At 38.0% G+C, this 21207-nt stretch overlaps 1 long non-coding RNA gene across 1 annotated transcript; it reads right to left on the bottom strand.

Annotated features, from left to right (window-relative positions):
* Positions 1-151: 151 nt before the first annotated feature.
* LOC118469870 (uncharacterized) lies at positions 152-20745 on the bottom strand. The gene is made up of 3 exons (XR_004846844.2): positions 20262-20745; positions 727-3750; positions 152-656 (listed from the first exon to the last, which is right to left on the bottom strand). It is a non-coding gene; the product is annotated as an uncharacterized LOC118469870 (long non-coding RNA).
* Between the last annotated feature and the right edge of the window lie 462 nt (positions 20746-21207).

Here is a 21207-nt window from a genome sequence, read left to right as displayed (position 1 = left end):
AACTGTCTTCTGCTTTGAATTTTTAAAAAAAATGGCAGATATAAAAATATAAATAAATTATCTGCGGGTGTGTGTGTGCTAACTTCAGTGATTATTACTACAGATGTTACTGTGGGTACAGAGGTGCAAAAAATGAGATTATAGACAGGAGAATAGTTTAACAATGCTTTTATTTACAACACAGGAAAAATACAAAGAACTACAACTGTATACCGGAAATATGAAAACCGGAAAGCAGAATACTATACAAAAAGCCAATTAGAATTGACAGAATGAACAAGCGGACTGGTCTAATAATAAAGTCTGGTATTGCTTGGGCTTGGAGACTTAATATACGGTGCCAGGGAGAGAGTCCGGGATTATGGCCAGGTTCCCACCAGTCTAGGGAGGACGAGTTGTTCCAATGGTAGCCAGTGGTGGTGTAGTTGGCATCCGTGGTGGACAGACTGGAGGGCTGGCATCCAAGGTGGCGTGGCTGGTGTTCAGTAGCGAGGCTGGTGTTCAGTGGCGAGGCTGGCAGCAGGTGTATTCTTCAGGTGAACAGGAATTCTCAGGAATTCGCTGAACTAAAAGCAGCTAAGGGAACCTGGAAAGGTGAGGGAACTTAGAGCAAGCGAGCAGAAGATCCGGGTGGCATGAGCAGGCAGGAGTCAGTTCTAAACAGAGAAAACAGGATTACTGAAAGCACGAGAACAAGGCTCAGACTGAACAGAGCGCAGCACTAACTGGAGGTTGTTCACGGTCCGGCGACGAGTGAAGAGTGGCGTCTGGTTTTATGGAGAAGCAGGAGTAGTTGATTGGATGGCTCCCACCTGCTCATGTACAGCTGATAGCTGATCAGAAACACCTGCTGCCAGCCTCTGTGCCAACACACACCTAGGAGAGAGAGAGAGAGCAGGGCCAGAGGAGGGGAGAGCACTGCTACTAATCACAGCCTGTGGCCATGACAAATGTGCCAGGTATATTAATGATATTAACTGTGATGCTAAATGACGTGATGATTAAATGACATCTAAACATAAAGAAACGGCCTAAAAAGTAACATCAGTTAATCAAAACAAATCCTGATTTCCGAATGACTTACTCCCTTTCCTCAGCCGTTCTGGAAGCCATACTGTTTCTTAATGCAGCATCTTGATTCTATTATTGCCTTTTGTCTCACTCGTGTCTCTTGCTGTTCTGCATTATTCACTTTGTTCGAGCTGAAGCGTCTCGTTCATTGTGTCTCTCTGGCTGAAAAGACTCATCATGTACAGCTTGATTCTGGTGTAGCAAGAAAATGCCTACGTGTGGAGCAGATCGCTGCATAATTACAAATCCTACAGTGAGAGAGGATGTAGCAGAATAATGGTTAAGACACTAGACAGACTATAAGAGCCTCATAGAAGTTAGATGGAGAATTGTTTTTTGTGAATAGATTTGATCCTTTACCTTTTCTAAATCATTATTATAACACTCTTGATCCAGGCAGCTCCTCACAGACTGCATGATTAGAATCCTGTCTTTGTGTATTTCATGCCATCCCCTCATTATTCTTAATTTGGTGACTTTCTGGGTGGAGTTCCACATATTTGTGTGGGTTTCCTCTGTGTTTTGTTTGCTCCTTCCACAGACCATTATTCCTCGCCTTGCTTATCTCTGTTGTCTTTGTTTTAGCTGTACATATTTGTGTACTTTCCTTTGTCTGCATGGAAGAACACTGGAACCTGGAGGGAAACATGCAGATTATACTGTGATTTTAAAGAAGAAAATATTTTATTCTTGGTTATAGTTTCTTTCTCTTCTATGTATCCTGTGCTTTTATGCAACCCTGAGGAAGAATCCAGGAGCTAAATGCATCCATCCCACGTTACTGTAAATGATTAAGGCAGATCGTGCTGAGGTATTTCTGACTGGAAACACCGTTGAAAGGCTCAAATGTGTTACATAAAGTGCCATTCCAGGCTTTTCCTTGAGCTCTAATGTCTTTCGCATGAGGGTTCTCTCAGTAAAGACTTAAATAAATGAGAAATTCTCCCCTCTCTTCAGTAAATGCTGATACCAAGTCTTAAGAACCACACCACGAGAAAGAAGAAAGGAAGATGATATCATCACAGGCAGAAAGAACTCCAGGCTCAGTACATGCATGATGCAAGACTGTAACATCTCCCTCATATGAAAAAGAAAAAAAAACAGACTAAGTGCTCTCAGGCTTCCTCTGTGAGAGTTAACTGGCAGCAATGTTGTCACCAGAGCTGGAGATGTCCTCTATCAGGACGCTCACTAAAACCTTCATATCCAGCTTCATCCCGGTCTGCTGCTGATCAGCCATTTGACAAATTTCCATGTGTGGACTTGTAGAGAGCTGAGGCTTCTTTTGACCCTCCTGTTGTCCTCATTTGCCAAAAAATACAGTGCTTCAGCACAGATGCAGATGCTTTGTCTTTTCCTTAAAGCCAAGTATAAACCTGAAAATATGACGATCACTACAATTAGAGAGGGAAATGCAGGTAATATTCTGCTCACAGAGGTATACTTTTTCACAAGAAGGAAGATTCTTAAGCTCCAGTCTTTTTAATGTTCTGCTGCCTTATGAGTCCTCTAATATTCCTTTATTACAAAAACAAAGAAACCCTTGGTGACAGTAATTCCCAAAGAATTGTGTAAAACTGACTGTGGAGGCTTCATTTCCTCTGTCTAGTGATAAAATACAGCCAGAATGGAAACTTTAGTGAGAGATCAGTTTTACCGTTTATGTAAATTACTTGACAGAGATGAGGAACAGAAGCTGCTGTAATGTTTTTTTAATGAGAGATGCTACCAAATGAATAAAAATATCTTGTTAACTGTGCATTGTGTTGTGATTTAGGTGAACTGTATGTTTATATGTGGATCCAAATCAAGAAACCTTTCACAATAAAAGCATGGTAAATTATACAGAACAAAAAGTGATAGAGGCTAATAAAAGTTTGAAATATGTAGAAAAATCCAGTCACTCCCTGTGTGCAGAGTTATACTGAAAAAGGAAACTGTGCTGCTGGAAAAGTAAACACAAGAATTTGAATGTGGGATTAAATAGATGCTACTCAAAGCAGATAATTTCCTCTTTTCGTTTCTTCTACTGTAGAAAAAGGGGGATATGTGAGTCTCTTTTGGTTCAGACTCAACATGGGTTGACAACAGTTGACGGTAAATATTTCAGAATTTAATCACATTTCTGGTTGACAAGCAGCAGCAGCAGCGTCCTGCATCAAACCCCATCGGCTAAATTTCATTCAACTACCAATTAAGAACATCACAGTAGAGGAGATTTCTGAGTTGTTGCTTTTTTTTTTTTGAGGCTCAAACTTTCAAAGGGTGAACCAACCTCATGTCTGAAATGTGGAGTCACTGAAGCTGTCTAAAAAAAGGACTTCAAACAGCAGTTTCTACTTTTAATACCTTTCAGGAATCATTCCGGAGCAACGGCAGCAGAAAGTGGGGATTAGCAGGTTTAATGCTCTGTCTAAAAATTCCCTTCTTGAAAATGCTGCACAAACTGGAGTCAACTTTTAGTTAAAATGTCTAAAGAGCAGACGATGGGATGAATGCAGCAAAAGCATGAGAGGAAAATAGAATTCCTTTTAAAGAAGCTATCAAATATAATCAAACATTGCAGTGAAATTGAATGTGCTGTGTTTGTGAGCTGTACCTGTCAGCAGTGAAGCCAGAGGACTCGCTGGAGGATCTCTGAGGCCTTCGTCCTGGAAACAGCCGCCAACTCCGAACTGACTGAATGAGGGAGATAAGGAGCTCAAAACCCCAACAATTCATTTGATCTATGGCTATTTGTATTCCAAGTCTGTTTCTCATTTTAACTTTGGGAAGAGGAGGGTAGGCACATCGCTTTAATGGCCTTCTCTCTGTATCTGATATCAACCTCAGGCACAAGAAAGAGAAATAAAGTGAGTGACAGCGCTGTGTAGACGGAGATAAAGAGAGAAGCCGAGGTCTCACTGTGGATGGAGGCTTTTAAAAATGTTCTTTCTTATGCAGCAGACAACATAATTTACCTTCTGAAGGTTTTGCAACGTCTTATTTTGCAGCAGACTAAGCTGTGCTGAGCGTAATGCAATTTGCACTAATGAAGAGCGCCTTCGCCATCTCATAAAATACGCAAAAACCCACAGAGACCTCTTTGATTGATAACAGTTTGTTAGTTAGATTGCTAATTTACCTCCTTGGTCCTTGAGAATGGTGAAGTTGTGTTGCTAATGGAAGGAGAGGGAGAGCAAAGGGAAATAATCAAATGCTAATTTCCACATGAGGCACCCTGGGACACGACTGATGCAGGCCTGGATGCATTTAACTTTAGAAATTAATCTGCCTGCAAGCTGTTGTGCTTTATATGTACAAGTGATGCACAGAAACAGATTCATCAACAGCAATGCGAAAAAATAAGACTAGAGTTATAAGAGAGCATTAGTTACATCTGAGAAAATGTTCGTGATGGAGTACAGATCCTGAAAGTTTGTGTGTCATTCACAAACATCAGAGGAGTCAAACTCATCTCAGTTCAGGTTCCACATTCAGTCCAGTTTGATCTCCAGTGGGACGGACCAGTAAAACCACAGCATAATAACCTAGAAATAACCACAACTCCCAATGTTTCCTTTGTTTTAGTGCAAAAATGTTGACATTTAAGGAATTATCTTTGTACAAACAATCATGAACAACCTGGACTGTCTGAAGAAAAATAAATTCAATTTCATACAACTTCCAGATCACAGAGTGTCTACAAAGGAACAAAACATTTAGTCACAGCTATCTGGAAATGAAAAATATCGGATTTTACTTTTAAAAAGACAAAAAAATAACAAAAACAAGACAATATATTACCATAATGAGACACAAAATGACAAAAAATGAGACAAGTGGCACAAAACAAAACAAAAAAGTGACCAAAAGTTTGACAAGAAATGTACAAAGCGCAAAAAATTGACAAACGAGACAAAAAATGGCAAAAGCGTGAAACAAAACAACAAAAATGATACAGAAATCAATGACAAAAATGAGACAAAAAACACAAGTGAGACAAAAGACGAAACACAAATCTACAAAAATGAGAAACAAAATGACAAAAACGTAAGAAAAACAATAGAAGTCAGACAAAAGGCAAAAACAACAAAAACAAGACAAAGTATTACAAAAATGAGACACAAAATGACAAAAGAGCAATGAGCAATCTAGTATTTTACTTTCTGATCAAAACAACTTGCCATGGTCTAGAAATGATTTTAAATTTGCAATTAATGTAATGTACTGTTAATGTAATTTTTGCACTTTACAAACTCGTCCAGCGAGCCGGACTGGACCCTCTGGCAGACACAACATTTTGTCATCTGGAACTGAACCATACAGGATTTTACTTTATGATCAAAATGACAAAAGTCAAACAGAAAAAAAGACAAAAAAACAAAAACAAGACAAACATGAGACACAAAACACCAAAAAATTAGACAAATGAAATGAAACAAAAAAGACAAAACATCAGACAAAAGTTTAGAAAGCAACAAAAAAGGACAAATGACAAAAACCAGACAAAAATGACAAAAGCGAGAAACAAAACAACAAAAAAATAGACTAACCACACAAGGGAGATGAAAAAAACACAAAACGACAAAATGCAACACAAAACAAAGGATAAAGCAAAACATAAAATGACACAAAAGACAAAAAACACAAGTGAGACAAAAAGGAAACACAAAACAACAAAAACAAGAAACAAAATGACAAAAGTTGGACAAAAAAAGAAAAAAAACAACAAAATCAAAAAAAATATGATCTAGTATTTTACTTTCTGATCCAAACAACTTGTCATGGTCTAGAAAAGTGCCAGTGGTGGGTCTTGAACCTGCACCCTTCCACTGGTAATCTGTCTTCTTATCCCCTGAGCTACTCACTCAGATACCAAGCCTTCTTTTTTTTGTGCATTTATCATCTATTTTTTGTCATTTTCGAGTTTTTTTTAACTCGAGTCTCGACTCGACCTTTTTTCTCAGGAGGTTGGACTTCAGCCTTTGTGCTGGAGGGTGGAACCCTCAGTTCCAAGACTTTCCAAAGCCTCCACACCTCCCGAGTCCTCAGGACCTGAGCTTTCACACAGTCTGAGGGCTGAAATTTTCTAAGTCCCACAGTAGTTCTCTGTTAGATTTAACTTCCAGACAGTCCAAGGACTGATATCTTCTAAGTTCCTGAGTAGTTCTCTGTTAGTTTGAACCTTCAGACAGTCTGAGGGCTGAAGTTTTAAAAGTTTCTCAGTACTTCTCTGTTAGTTTGAACCTTTAGACAGTCTGAGGACTGAAGTTTTAAAAGTTTCTCAGTACTTCTCTGTTAGTTTGAACTTTCTGGTTAACAGAAGCCTTAAAACTTGTGACCATGAGTCTTGATTTCACATTTAGACCATCCATCTGAGTTCTTCTCAGACCTTCACCTGTGGGTTTTTGAGAAATCCTCAACAAACTTTGATTCTCTTCACTGAACAGTAAAGTTTGTGGAGATCAGAAGGTAACATTAGTTTGATCAATGCTTTCAACTACTAGTAGACTTTATCTGGAAAGCAGTTTTCTGAACTGAGTTCTTAGTAAATCTGTCCACAATCAAACCAAGAACATAGAAAGAGGAAATGTTTGAAGAAACAACTTGATGTTTTCGTTTCAGACTAGAAAATGCTTTAAGATCTTTATTTGTTTTTGCTCTTTTTGATCGTTTTATTGTCTCTTCTGTTTAATTTGATCTTCTAAAGTCTAACGGGTGTCTTTTCAAATGTTTTGTCTTTAGTTTGATTCTTCTTAAACGTTTAGTTTTGCTCTTTTCTCACCTTTTATTCTTTTCTAATGTCTGATTTGATTTCCAAATGTTTTGTCTTTTTAATGTTTAATTGTTTTTTCAAATGTTTTATCGACTTGTTTGAGTTTCTTTTTCTTTCCCAATATTTAATGTTTCGATTAAATCTTTAAGGTTTTTCTTTTTAAATGTTTTACCACCTTTTAATGTTTAATTTTCTTTCTAAATGCTTCATTGTATTTTCTGTGTAATTCCTATTTGAAGTTTTATTGTCTTTAAGATGTAATTTTCTAATTAAACATTTAATTTTTTAATTGAATGTTTTGGTTATTTTTTTTTGTGGCCTTTTTATTGGATAGCCGTAGTGAGAGACAGACAGGAAACAGGAGAGAAGAGTCGGGGGAAGACATGCAGCAAATGGCCACGAGCGGGAATCGAACCCTAGCGTCCCTGCGTCAGAGACCAGCCCCTGTACATGGATCACCCGCTTAACCCGTTGAGCTATACAGGCACCCATGTTTTGTCTTTTTAAAGGTTTAATAATCTAATTAAATGTTTTGCATTTTTAAGTGTTTAATATTCTTCTTGTTTAATTGTATTTTTTAAATGTTTAATTATGAAAAATATTTTATCTGTAATTTTTAATATTTGTATTTTAAAAATTTTGTTTAATTTCATAATGACATGTATTGTATCTTGTTGAATTATCTAATTCAATATTTTGTCTGTTTAATAGAGTTAAACATTAAATACAATTAAATTATATTAAACAGACAAAAGCACTCCTTAGGTGGTAGTGGCCCCAAGTTCAGTAAAGTTGGAAAGATATTCACAGATTCGGACTTCCAGCATCAATAACTCATTAGATATAGGTTGTCAAAACATAAACGGTGCCTCTTTCCCATTGTTGCAAGGCAGACAATGTGCTACAAGCCCAGTTTTATCAAAAGTAGCTGTCTTTCAAGCTACAGGAATAACATTGGTGTCTATGGAGTGAACAGGGTCCGTTTGGAATTTGCAAAACCGCTGCAACAGTAAAGAGAGACAAATATTCAATAACTTCACTCTTATACATTGTAGTGTCACTAAAATCACTGCAGCCTTCAACTGGCTCCTGTTGACAAAGTGTTTTAACAGAAATGTAAATGCTGTAATTTGATTCTTTTAATGAACCATGTAACTTGAATGGATGTGATGCTGGTGTGACCACAGTGCACACGTCTGATGTTGCTCACAGTGGTCCAAGGGACGCTCAGGGAGTTTGTGTGTTTGCTCACACTCAGGAAAAATTACAGGGAACATTGCTAGTCACCATGAAATTAATTATAAAAAAATTGTAGTTGCTGTTCTTTTTAAATCAAAAATGCTTACATTAATGCAGATTTTAAATTACAATATTTATTATATGTTTTTTTAAAAACAAAAATGTCTTCGGTGTAAATAAACTTTGACCTTGTCCGAGTCAGAGTTCACTGCGCATGTCAAACCACCACGTCACTATGAAGCGTCCGGACGCAGACACTTTGGGAAGCTAGATGTGGTTTTTACCCCCAAAACACGACAGAGAAGTGAAAGAGAAAACGCTATTTTCACGGTGACTGGGAGGAAGAGTTGTTTTTCACGACAGTGAAAGATAAATGTATGTGTCCTATTTGCGGGGCGACTATTGCGTCGGCAAAGCGGCACAATGCGGAGAGACGCTACTTTAGCCGCTACAAAGCTTCCATGCTAACTAGCCACCTGCTAGCGCACATAGACTGGATGCGCACTACGGACAGGAAAACCCGGGACTTAACGGCAGCTTTGGCTTCTACTACGCGGCGAAAAGTTTCTTCGTGGAGAAAAATGTACCGTTAGAAAAGCTTGTTTCATTGACGACGGACGAGGCTCCTCCATGACGGGTCGCCATGCAGGCTTCATTGTACAATGCAGAGGTGATCCAGACTTCCCAACATTCCTACATTACCACTGCATCATTCACCAGCAGGACATATGTATGTATAAATGGCTCCAAAGCCAGACAACCAGGACATTGAAGGTGCTGCTGGAGGAGCTGTGACCTGTTACTACACACAGAAACCCCATGGATCAGCAGGGGAACAGGTTTGCAGCGTTTTTTGTCACTATTAGCCGAAATCAAAGAGTTGATGGAATCCAAAGGGGAAGAAATCTCGCTGCTTGAGGACACTGAGTGGATTCTTCACCTTGCATTTTTAACGGACATCACTGGGAAACTGAACCATCTGAACTGTGAGCTGCAAGGTAAAGGTAAGACATGATAAGCTCTGCAATGCCAGGCTTCCCACTAACACACATTTACAGACAAAGAGGTAACATATGTTGTCATTCAAAACACTGTGCCATTACACAAAAATGTGAAAAATAATTAGTTGAAAACATGTAATGATTTATTGTTATGATCTGTTAAAAATGTTGCAATGCTGGTGAAAAATGCTGGTGATTAGTACTAATGTGATAGGATTCATTTCAAAATGGGAAAGAGTTGATTTTTTTCTTCCATAACTGATAATTTGTACAAACATGGGACAGGGTTCATGAATTGTTCAAAAATGTTACAAAGGTAGGGGTTTGCACAAATGAAGCATGATTTGATGACCGTTAATGATTTCCTAAAAATGTTAGAAGTGACAATTTGCACAGAAATGTAACTGGTGTGATTTTGAACAAAATGCTGCAAATATGTTGATTCATACAAAACTACCAAGAAAGATATTTACCAAAGTTTCAGAGATGGGATATCTCTGACTTTTAAATATTGGAACAGATTTCCATATACATGTGTGTGTGTGTTTCCTACCGTCATTGTTGTGGAAATCGTCGTGAATAATTATTGTAAGGAATAATTAACATGTTTTGCATTAACACAAGTTTGCTATTGAGGAAGTTTGTATCAAACAAGGTGCCCTTCGTGCTACTCAGTACCCTTGAAGTTGCTCTCAGGTTCAAAAAGGTTGGCGACCCCTGGACTAACAGAACTGTCTGGCGTTGCCTTGGGCTGCAATTTTGATTATAAAAATAACCCAAAAAAACCAAAAGATGAAGATAATAGATTTAACTTAAGAGCACAGAATCACGCTTTAGTTCTTCGTGCAGCAGGCGGATGATCTCAGAAATCTACGACTCTCCATGTCGCTCGGTGGAGCAGCTGGGGAAGAATAAATGAGAGCATTAAAGTATCTGAATCTGGAGGTGGAGGACACGAGTACGCTGCTGAGAGAATAAAACCAGGCTTCAGGGGGACAATCCAGTCATTTTAAAACAGCGTTTGGTTTGGAGATGGTTTCTGGTTTGGACAGAGAGAGATGGGAACCAGAAAATGAAGAAGAAACACAGAAGAGTCTCAAAAAAGGACCTGTTGAACATGTAAAAAGGTGGATTATTAGACACTGAATGAATCCTGAGATTTGATGGTAGTGCTCTCGGGTTTCTTTTGGTAATTCACATGAGTCTATTGTGCAGTCAAATCCTGTCAAATGTCCGACTTTGTGCAGTCAATGTTGTCTGCAGTTTGTGACTCGCTGCTTCATTTACAGGAATAACTGCTCTGTATGCTTGAAGTATGTCATTGCTTTCCCTCTGCATGAACCAGCAGCACTTCAGCACTCCATGTTGTCCTCAAACACACTGAGTCACCGTCGTTCAGATTAAGATTCCACACAGAGAGGAGTCTGTCTGACTGACATTTGATTGATCTGGGCGTCCGGAGTGCAGCATGAGCACAACCTCTTTTGTCTTTCACTTTACCTGCTGCCTCAGGTTCATAAAAGATTCATGTACGATGACGTTCAACGGTGTTTAATTTCCTTTCAGTAGAGCTCTGCAGAGAGTTTATACATACACTGCAAAAACTTAAACTTAAAATCTTACCAAGTCTGTTTAATCTAAATGTCTCATCTCACTTGATTTAAGATAAATTCACTTAACAAGAGACATTTCAGCAGATGGAGGGACTTGTTTTAAGACAATGCATCTTAAATATCTTGTTAAGTCAAACAATCTTGAAATTATCTTGTTTTGAGTTGAATTTTACAAGAAAACTCAAAAGAAGTTTAACCCTTGTGTCGTCCTGCAGGTCAAATTGACCCATTTTAAAGTTTGAAAATGTGGAAAAAATCTATTTTCACAGTGAAACTTCTGATGTCCACATTTTCAACATTTTTGGGAAATCTTTCAACATTTTTTGGTGGGAAAAAAATGTTAAAAATGTTTCTTAAGAACATTCACAAAAAAAATCTACCAAAATCCAGTGAATTTCACTGGATTTTGGTTGATTTTTATATGAATGTTCTTAAAAAATATATTAGAACTTTTACTGATATGGAATCATTTTAGATATTTTTAGGATTTTTTTTGAAAGACAAGGAAACGATTTTTAAAAAAAAAAAAAGAAAAGAAAAGATATGTTTTGGTGCCCATAAATGAAGACAACAGGAGGGTTAATACATCTCAAATTAAGAGGTTACATTAAAGCAAAAATCGATTTTTGAGTGGAAAAACTGCTAATTTTTTTTTAACATGTCTGGCTTATTTTAAGACACCTAAGCTTGAGAATCCTGGTAAAACAGAGCTTAAAATAAGTCCTTATATCCTTATATGCAAATCCACTCCCATTCCGTCTGCTCTAACTTTAAATGAATGCAAACAAAGTCACTTGTGATGAGTCAGAGGACGATTCTTCACTGTCTTCACTGCAGCTAACTGCACTAAAGATTTAGAGATTGCAGCTGAAAGGATCTAAATTTGAAATGAGCTACAACTGCATTTTTCGTGAACTAGTAAAGAACATAGAGAAGGAGCAGAAAAGAAATGATCATTACAGGCAGGAACATGACGACAAATACAACTCATTCAACAGTCAGTCACGCCAGAAGTCAGCACCAGTAATGTGACTAATCTGCTGATATGAATCTAATTACTTGCTTTGGCTGAAACACTTGCAGTAATTCACTTGAGTTATTACCTCAGTACTTTTGTGGCGATTACCATAAAGCAGCTCATTTTTTAAGAGGTTAAAGAAGTGCTGAAGCTGGCATCTCCTCCTGACAGCCAAATGAAAGCTCAGCTTTACCACTCGCAATCCATCACTGAGCGTGCTTTGACAAATTTGAGCCTGTGCACTTTTCAGACGCTGCAGACGTCGTTTCGTCCACAGTTTCAGCGAAAGGAAGCCCATCATCATTTGTTTTAGAAGCTAATCTATAGTCAGAGAAGACAACTTGCTCTCAGACGATCTGCTCACCTTTTGTCATCTGAATTAAAATATATCCAACACTGAGGAACAGAGGAGTGAGAGGGGTTGTGGACTCTCAGGGTGATAATTGGATAACTCAGTAGGTGCTGCAGGTAGCAGATCATTTCAGCTTCATTGTCACCAGACTCCATCTCCTCCCTCTGAGCTTCACACAAGCAGCAGAAAAAGTGTTTTAACCAAGAAACAACCTCCAGAAATGAAACCAAAAACTGCACTTCCTGGAAAGATTGCTTGAGACGAAATCCAAAAGTGAGTCAATTCCTAAATTCCTTCATGTATCAGGTTTTACACTGGAAAAAATGCCAGCGAAATTCGCTGGATTTTGGTTGATTTTTATGTGAATGTTCTTAAAGAAACATTTTTAACATTTCTTTTTTTCCACCAAAAAAATATTCAAAGATTTCCCATAAATGTTGAAAATGTTTCACTGTGAAAATATGCTTTTTTCTCATATTTTTAAACTTAAAAACGGGTTAATTTTGACCCACAGGATGATGCGAGGGTTAAAAGATCTTCTGCCAACATCTTGGTGCCAGACACCACAGCAGACCTTCAAGGTCCAGTGGAGTCCAGGCCTTGATTGGTTTTAATCAATGGGGACTTACTGATACGTTTGTGGATGTACTGGTGTGGAATGGGATGCTGTTAAAACATAACTTGGAATCCTAAATTAATGTAATTGCTCCGAGGAATTGGAAGAACAGCTCGGAAACATGGTAAATGGTCTGTGTTTATATAGCGCTTTACTATACCGGAAACGATACCCAAAGCGCTTTACATTATACATCACATTCACCCATACATTCACACACTGATGGTGGAAGCTGCCATGCTAGGCGCTAACCACGACCCATCAGGAGCAGTTAGGGGTTTAGTGTCTCGTTCAGAGACACCTGGACATGAGCTCTCCAGGCCAGGATCGAACCGGCAACCCTCCAGTTACAAGACGGCCACTCGACCCACTGAGCCACAAAGCCCCTATAACATGACAGGAAACATTTCATCTGTGCTTGTTATTTAGATTTTCTGAACTTCTTTTCCGAGTATCGCTTTCTGTGTTGGGTTCCGTTCACCGTTTAACCACCTTCAGAAATGTGACCTGTAGTTTTGGTTGCTATGTGGCAAGACAACCTCTGCTGATAGGAGGTGATTAGTGAGCAGCTCAGTTTTTGGTTTTGTTCTTTCCGTTGTTTTTGTTTTTTGTTTTTTTTTTTTAATCTGCCTGGTTTTCCAACAGTGAGAAAGTCACCACATTTCTTTACCAACAGCCGCCTGTTTCACTTTCTACGAGAAGTCAAGAGACGAGACGGGTGAGATGGAAGAGTAACAGCAGCACCGTGACTCTATTGTTTCAGCCGACGGCGAGCAAGAAGTAATGAAGGATTTAAAGAGCAACGCTTCAGGACAGTAAACGCCTTTTAGTCTGCAAACAATTAAATCTGCTGTTTCTAAAGAGCGCACACGGGCAGGATATTACAGCTTCCACACAAACCATTACAGTGTCCACTCCTAAATTCTTCAATATTATCATTTTTTAAAGATTATGATTGCCACAGAGAATTATTTTGGAGAACAATGAAACAGCATTTTGATAACAAGGCGGCGTCGGCTAGAAAGAAACGCATCACATTTACTTTAGTGCATCTGAGACGAGAATAAAAACACAAAATTACACAGGACACACAACAGCCTCTCTGAGTAGTTCTTAAGTCATTTGAATTTCCATCAATATAGACTTTTTTCCTCATAAACAGGGTGATTACGGCTTTTAGGCGAGCAGAAAGCGATGAGTAAAAAAGCAGAGAGGCTTTATGAAGCTGGGGCCACTTCTTATAGGATAATGGAAATTATGCAAATGAGGGCGAGACTTTAAAAACATTAACATAGGGAGAAGTCTTGCAAATTACAAATGTTCTAGATACCAGAAGAATTATAAGTGAATTTATCTCCACAGCTTCTGTGTTTTACTGCAGCGGTTTTAAGGAGGTTTGTGTGAAACTGAATATTTTTTTCTCAGGAGACGCGAAGCTTCCGTCTAACAGGAACAAGTGGTCGCCTTCATGAATGTCAATCATTCCACTGAAGCCGCCGCCGCTGCTGCACGACTTGCAAATCACTTTAATTAGTTTATTGACATGATTTGCATTATTTAATTAGTGGCAACATGAGGTGGTGCACGTTCCCCATAGCGTGAGTGATGTTGATGGTTCAGTCATATGGATAGATTCAACCGTAGACGTGGATTAGTGCGATTCACAGAGATATGAAGAAGACAGGAGTCCGATGGAAGCAGGAACAAATCAGGTTTGGTCCTCTTTTACCTGCAGATTTAACACAGCCTCAGGCCAGTGCTATGCTTTTAGTGTTTTCATAATTTGCATAATTATTTGAAGGACTATGAGTTGGGAAAGCAGGATTTTTTTTAAATGGGCGCCTTTCCCACCACTTCACAGCTCACACTTTAATATATGTGGAATTCAGATTTAGTTGTATAGACACGTAATTTTGTGGACATTGGGTTGCAAAGGCAGTAATGTGCATGTGTGGACGAGGTAGAAGCCAATCGCATGCACATTTATGGTCCTCTAAGCAGACAAGAACGTAGTACAATAACAATAACTGCATGTTTGTGGTGTCCAAAGCTATCAAGAATCAAGGCTAGAGATGTCTGAACTGCAGCAGACTGAAAGCAACAAACCTTCCTGAACCCAGCAGCCTGCATTTATAATGGAGCTGTTCAATGTTTCTGTGGGTTTTGCTGCCTTTCAGTATGTTTTTATCATTGGACGGTGCTCTTAGTCTATAACCCACTGATTGGCTCACTGACAGATGTTATTCCTTATAATACATTCAGCTGTCCTCATGCTCTCCCTTCACCATTCTCCAGAAGCAGCTGTAATTCAGTCACCATCGAGTTTAATCTAAAAAGTGAGCAGTATTACACTGGTGCCAGCAGGTCCGTGGGCTGCTGATTTTTGCAGAGTTTTGAGTTTTTCCTGGATCAATGAACAAACGGCATCTGCAGTAAAGTTCTGAGCTTTTGCTTTGGAACATTTACTAATTAGCACAAAATACAAAGTACAGTTGAGGCCCATAGAGATGCTATTAGGTTTGCAGATATTTCATTGTAAATCAAAGAAGTGGACGCTATAGAAAGTTTTATGAGTTGGTAAAAGTAAAGTTATTACAAATCATGCTGACGTAAACATGAGAGCAGAATGCATGAAAAGCTGTTAAACTGAAACTTCAAGTCAAAACAAAAAGAAAATTCAGGAGATCACCAAAATCATGAATATACACCTTAGTTAAGTTTATTTTTATGAACTCTCTAGTCTAGATGTCACAAAGACAAGGGAAACAGAATCACAACTTAAAGCAGGGGTGTCCAACATGAGGCCCGTGGGCCAAAAGCGGTCCTCCAGAGGGTCCAGTGCGGCCCTCAAAGTGTAAAAATTCCAGAGAAGACATTAACTGCAGATTGTAAATTAGTAAAACTATAAATTTAAAATAATTTCTGGACCATGACAAGTTGTTTGGATCATAAAGTAAAATACTAGATTGTTCATTGTTCTTTTGTCATTTTGTGTCTCATTTTTGTAATTTTTTGTCTATTTTTTTGCCTGATGTTTGTCATTTGTTTCATGTTTTTGTTGTTTTGTTTCTAATTTTTGGCATTTTGTGTTTCACTATTCATTGCTTTGGGTGTTTTTTGTCTTGCTTGTGTTGTTTATTTTTTGTCGGTTTCTTTTTTGTCTTGTTTTTGTCCATTTTTTGTCACTTTGTAACATTTTTACCAATTTTTTTGTTTTGTTTCATGTTGTTTGTCTAATTTTTGCCATTTTGTATCTCATTTTTGTAATATTTTGTCTTGTATTTGCTGTTTTTTGTCATTTTTCTGTCTGACTTTTGTTTCTTGTTTTTGTCATTTTGTGATTCTTTTTTGTCTGGCTTGAGTTGTTTGTCCATTTTTTGTCATTTTGTTTCACTTTTGTCATTTTTTGTCTCATTTGTCTAATTTTTTTGTCATTTTGTTTCTCGCTTTTGTCATTTTTGTCTCGTTTGTCTAATTTTTTTTGTCATTTTGTTTCTCGTTTTTGACGCTTTGTGTCTCATTTTTGTAATACTTTTGTTTAGTTTTTTTGCCTGACGTTTGTCATTTGTCTCATGTTTTTGTTGTTTTGTTTCTAGTTGTTGCCGTTCTGTGTTTCCGTTTTGTCTCACTTGTGTTTTTCATCGTATTTTTTTCTTTTTGTTTCACTTTGTTGTTTTGTGGTTTTTTTTGTCTTGCTTGTGTTGTTTGTCTATGTTTTTGTCACTTTGTTTCTTTGTCATTTTTTGTCTTTTTTTAAATTTTTTTGTCAGTTTGGAAAATTTTTACCAAATTTTTTGTCTCTTTTTGTTTTGGCTCATGTTGTTTGTCTAATTTTTGCTACCTTGTGTCTCATTTTTGTAATATTTTGTTTTGTTTTTGTCCTCTTTTTGTCCTTTTTTTGGTCTGATTTCTGCTGTTTTGATCATAAAGTAAAATACTATATCATTCAGTTCCAGCAAGCTTTGTGGGGTTTTTTTTGTTTTGTCTCATGTTGTTTGTCTCATTTTTGTAATATTTTGTCTTGTTTTTGTCCTTTCTTTTGTCTGACTTCTGCTGTTTTGATCCTAAAGTAAAATACAGCAAGTTTTGTGGGTTTTTTGTTTGTTTTGTGCCTTTTAGTAGATATTCTGATCTGTCAGTTGTAATGTGTAAATGATAAACTGAGGCATAATTTTTGGCACTAAAACAAAGGAAAGATTAGGAGTTGTCATTATTTATAAGTTATTTTGCTGAAATCTGACTTGTTCGGCCCACTTCAGATAAAACTGAACTGAATGTGGAACCTGAACTAAAATAATTTTGACACCCCTGGTCTGAAACCTTCATATCTACACCAGATCTCACATTGTGGAGAAATCTCATCCTCCAGCTGATTAAACAGCAGCGCAATCTCCTGGAATCCATCTGAACACAAGTTCTTTTTAAAGAATGCTGTTTTTCATGTGGTTTGTTTTGAAATACCAGTGGAAGAAAGAAGAGGAAGCACAAGAGGGAGAGGCTGAAGAGCAGCAACATCTGACTGCTCTGGTTGAGCAGAATGGAGATGCCTCATTAAATTTTAATTGCAGCACGATGTTGAGTGCATCGCCATCTACATCAAGATGCGTGTGACCTTCTTTTTTCTCATTTCACTTCCACCGAGCAAGTGTGCACGTCTCATCCGTCCTCTTGTCAGCTTAGCAGCGTGTGATTAAACAGAAGATTTTAAATCCTCACCTAAAGACAGACAGCAACAATATAAATCGCACTCCTCCACGAAGAAGAAAAAACCTGAGTCACTCCTCACAGTTTCCCGGTTTGATGTGAGAAAAAGGCTGAGCAGGAAGCAGCCGGTCGCGTTGGTGCTGCAGGAGGTTTGTGTGTGTTTATCGTCTTCCTGTCCTGGATGGGTGTTGCATTACAAGGTACTGTCTCCAAACTGCCAGAATCAATTAACATGAATAATGAATGCTTCTGTCGCTGTTGGTCTTGAGTGCTCATTGTGTCCCGGCGCCCGTTGTTCCCGCACATGCAGAGCAGTTTAATTCTGCAGCAGCTACAAGGAGGTCATTCTTTACACCCTCCTGTTGTTTTCATTTACGGGCACCAAAAAATATTGTTTTCTCGTTTGAAAAAAATCCAAAAATTCAGCAAAAAAAAAAATTCCCCAAATTTCTGAAAATTTGCAAAACCTTTAGGAAAAAAAATTCCAAGAATTCCTTAAAAGTTTCTCTTGAAAGTTTTATTTTAAAAAATCCCCCAAATTTGGCAAGAAAATTCTCGTAAAAATTTCCAAAATTGAGTAAAAATCTTCCAAAAAAAATCCTAAAAATATCTAAAGTGATTACATATATTTCCGCATTTTCAAATTTTAAAACGGGTCAATTTGACCCGCAGGACGACCGGAGGGTTAGCAGCATCTTCACATGTTATTTTTCCTTTTGGGAGTTTCTGCACCTTTAATCCACGGTGTAAATGAACAGAAACGCTCCACTGCTGCTCTCATCCTGCTGATGCTGTTTCTCCTTATCAAATATCTCCCTCTTGTGGTGCAGAAACGCCTCCACAAGCATATTTTCAATGAGCTTTCAGAGCTATTTTAACCCTCATGTCGCCCTGCGGGTCAAAATTAACCCGTTTTAAAGTTTGAAAATGTAGGAAAAAAATATTTTCACAGGGAAACTTTTGATGTCCCCATTTTTAACATTTTTGGGAAATCTTTGAACTTGTTTTGGTGGAAAAAAGAAATGATTCAAATATTTCTTAAGAACATTCACAAAAAGTAAATAGAAGTTTTACTGATATATATGGAATCATTTTAGATATTTTTAGGATTTTTTTTAGGATTTTTAGTAATGTTTTTTGAAAATATTGACAAGAATTTTCTTGCCAAATTTGGGGATTTTTTTTTTTTTTAAATAAAACTTTTAAGGGAAACTTTTAAGGAATTATTGGAATTTTCTTCCTGAAGGTTTTGCAAATTTTCTGAAATTTTGGGAACTTTTTGGCTGAATTTTTTGATTATTTTTTAGACAAGGAAATAATATTTTTTGGTGCCCGTAAATGAAGACAACAGGAAGGTCAAGAAGAAAACTGCATCTCAACTGATCCGTGTGATATCCACAATTAAGTTTCCACTTGTTTCTCATTTTACACTTCATCTTTTACATTTTTTAAAATTATCCTCTGGCAGTAAAACACTTTGAAATCCTCCGTATCAGATAAAAGGCTGCAGAAATAACCTTACACTTGCACTGTTGTGTTTAATTTTTTCCACCAAGGGACTAAAAACTGACAGAAAATACTTTGTTCCTCACATTTAATGAACTCTGCAGTTGATTAACAGATTTAAAACAACGAACACACAGATGTTTCGCTGATCCTGGCTGATTAGGTTTATGTTCAACATGAAAAAGGCCTTTCTGATCCCACCGCTCAGGTGTTTCTAATAACATCATCCACGGCTCTGTTGTAGATAAGTGTCCCACTGAGCAACACGCCTTTTTTTCTTTAATCCGCTAATCTCACTGTGATCAAGAGATAACAGCCCTAATTAGAAAATCTATCAACACAAAGACAGACATCTATAAAGTACAAGCAGCTCTGAGATTCAGATCTATGACAGCCTGACAGAGCAGCACCACTTCAGGACTCTGAAACAGCTGAGAAGAATTCATAATTTGGATTTTTTACATGCGACACGTCAAAACGTCTTGTAATTGGTCTAAAAAGCCTCCATCTGTAGACACCCACACATGCCTGCTGTCAAACAATTAAAAATACTAACCCTGTCCCTAAACTTTTGAACAGTAGTATGTCCGTTTCCAGCTACAATAGTCATTTACCACATTAACAATGTCTACACTGGATTTATCATTCATTTCATGGTATCTTCATTGGGGAAAAAATGCTTTTCTTTCAACAATAAGGACATTTCTAAGTGACCCCAAACTTTTGAACAGTAGTCTATGTCCTAGATTATAGAAACTTGTCTAAAACAACTTAAAAATTGCCCAAAATAACTTAAAATCCCTCTAGGTCTCCTCAAAAATGGTCTTAAACGGCTTCAAAATTGTCCACAATGACTCATAATTTGTCCCAAATAACATGAAACTTGTGTAAATTGATTAAAAACTCCTCTAAAATGACAAAAACCGATCCAAACTCACGAGAAAGCAGGCCAAAAAAAAGTCAAATCAGACTCTAAACTGGTCCAAAACAACTTGAAACTGACTCAAAAATTGTCCAAAATGCTTCACGACACCCTATCGTTCAACAATTTGGTGTCAACCAGACAATTCCATGTTTTCCATGTAAACTCCCCCTTTTATCCATGTGCTAACATAACTGCACAAGGGTTTTCTAATCATCAATGAGCCTTTCAACACCATTAGCTAACACAATGTAGCATTAGAACACAGGAGTGATGGTTGCTGGAAATGTTCCTCTGTACCCCTATGGAGATATTCCATTAAAAATCAGCTGTTTCCAGCTAGAATAGTCATTTACCACATTAACAATGTATACACTGGATTTATCATTCATTTAATGTAATCTTCATTGATTAAAAAAATGATTTTCTTTCACAAATGAGGATAAAAAACATCAGCTCACCTCGTTTGTCTCGGACCGTTCACGCCTCACCTGGTTCTACCGTCTCCTGCTCCACGCCACGCCCCCATCCACCTGTGCACCTGCCAGTTTCCCCAGTTCCCCACTCGGTTCCCTGCCAGCTAAATCCACAATCCTGAGTCAGGCTGGTAGTTGATTACATACATGGCAGGCTAGGAAGCTTATTATTGATGGGGCGTTTAAATTAGCAGCAGATGAGCTCAGTGGTCAAGGCGAGCTTCTTTCAGCTTCCGCTTCTATCTAAAGTCAAACCCTGTCTAAGAAGGGCTGATATAGAACAAGTTATCCATGCTTTTATTCCATGATGTTGGACTACTGTAACTCTCTGTACGTCGGCATTGACCAGTCAGAACTCAACCGTCTGCAGCTGGTTCAGAATGAGCAGCTCGTCTCCTAACCGGGACAAAGAAACGTGAGCACATAACGGCAGCGCTGCCCTCACTTCACTGGCTTCCGGTGTTCCAGTTTAACTGGTGATCGGGTTAACTGGTGATAGTTTCCGTCTCCAGATGTTTCGTCCGCAGATTCGTCACGATCAGCCCTGGATTTACGTGAAATAAAGATACCAGATAAAGAAGACCTCGCCGAAAAACGCCGGCATCACTACTTAATAAAGTCTATATCCATGTAAATATCATCTACAGACAGTAAAAAGAAACGTGCTGGCCGAAATAAAAAACACGTATTTTTCAAGTAGGTGAGAGGATTCGAAACCACGTAATCCAGCGATAAAATTACGAGACCACCGTTTTACTCATCGTGCTACTGATAAGCTCTACAAACACTCCGCTTCATCTACATAGATCGCTGTCATTCTGTCAGGTGTTTAACACCTGGTGATTGTTCAGGAATCACGTCCATGTCAACTGGGGATAGTCACAACTTAACACAGGCTTCCTGGTTAAGAACGAGTCAGAAAACTATTTAT

This window comes from Amphiprion ocellaris, chromosome 1 (assembly GCF_022539595.1).
Source record: "Amphiprion ocellaris isolate individual 3 ecotype Okinawa chromosome 1, ASM2253959v1, whole genome shotgun sequence".
Taxonomy (NCBI): Eukaryota; Metazoa; Chordata; class Actinopteri; family Pomacentridae; genus Amphiprion; species Amphiprion ocellaris.
The sequence above is the reverse complement of the archived record's forward strand: the minus strand, read 5'-3'. Positions and strand labels throughout refer to the sequence as shown.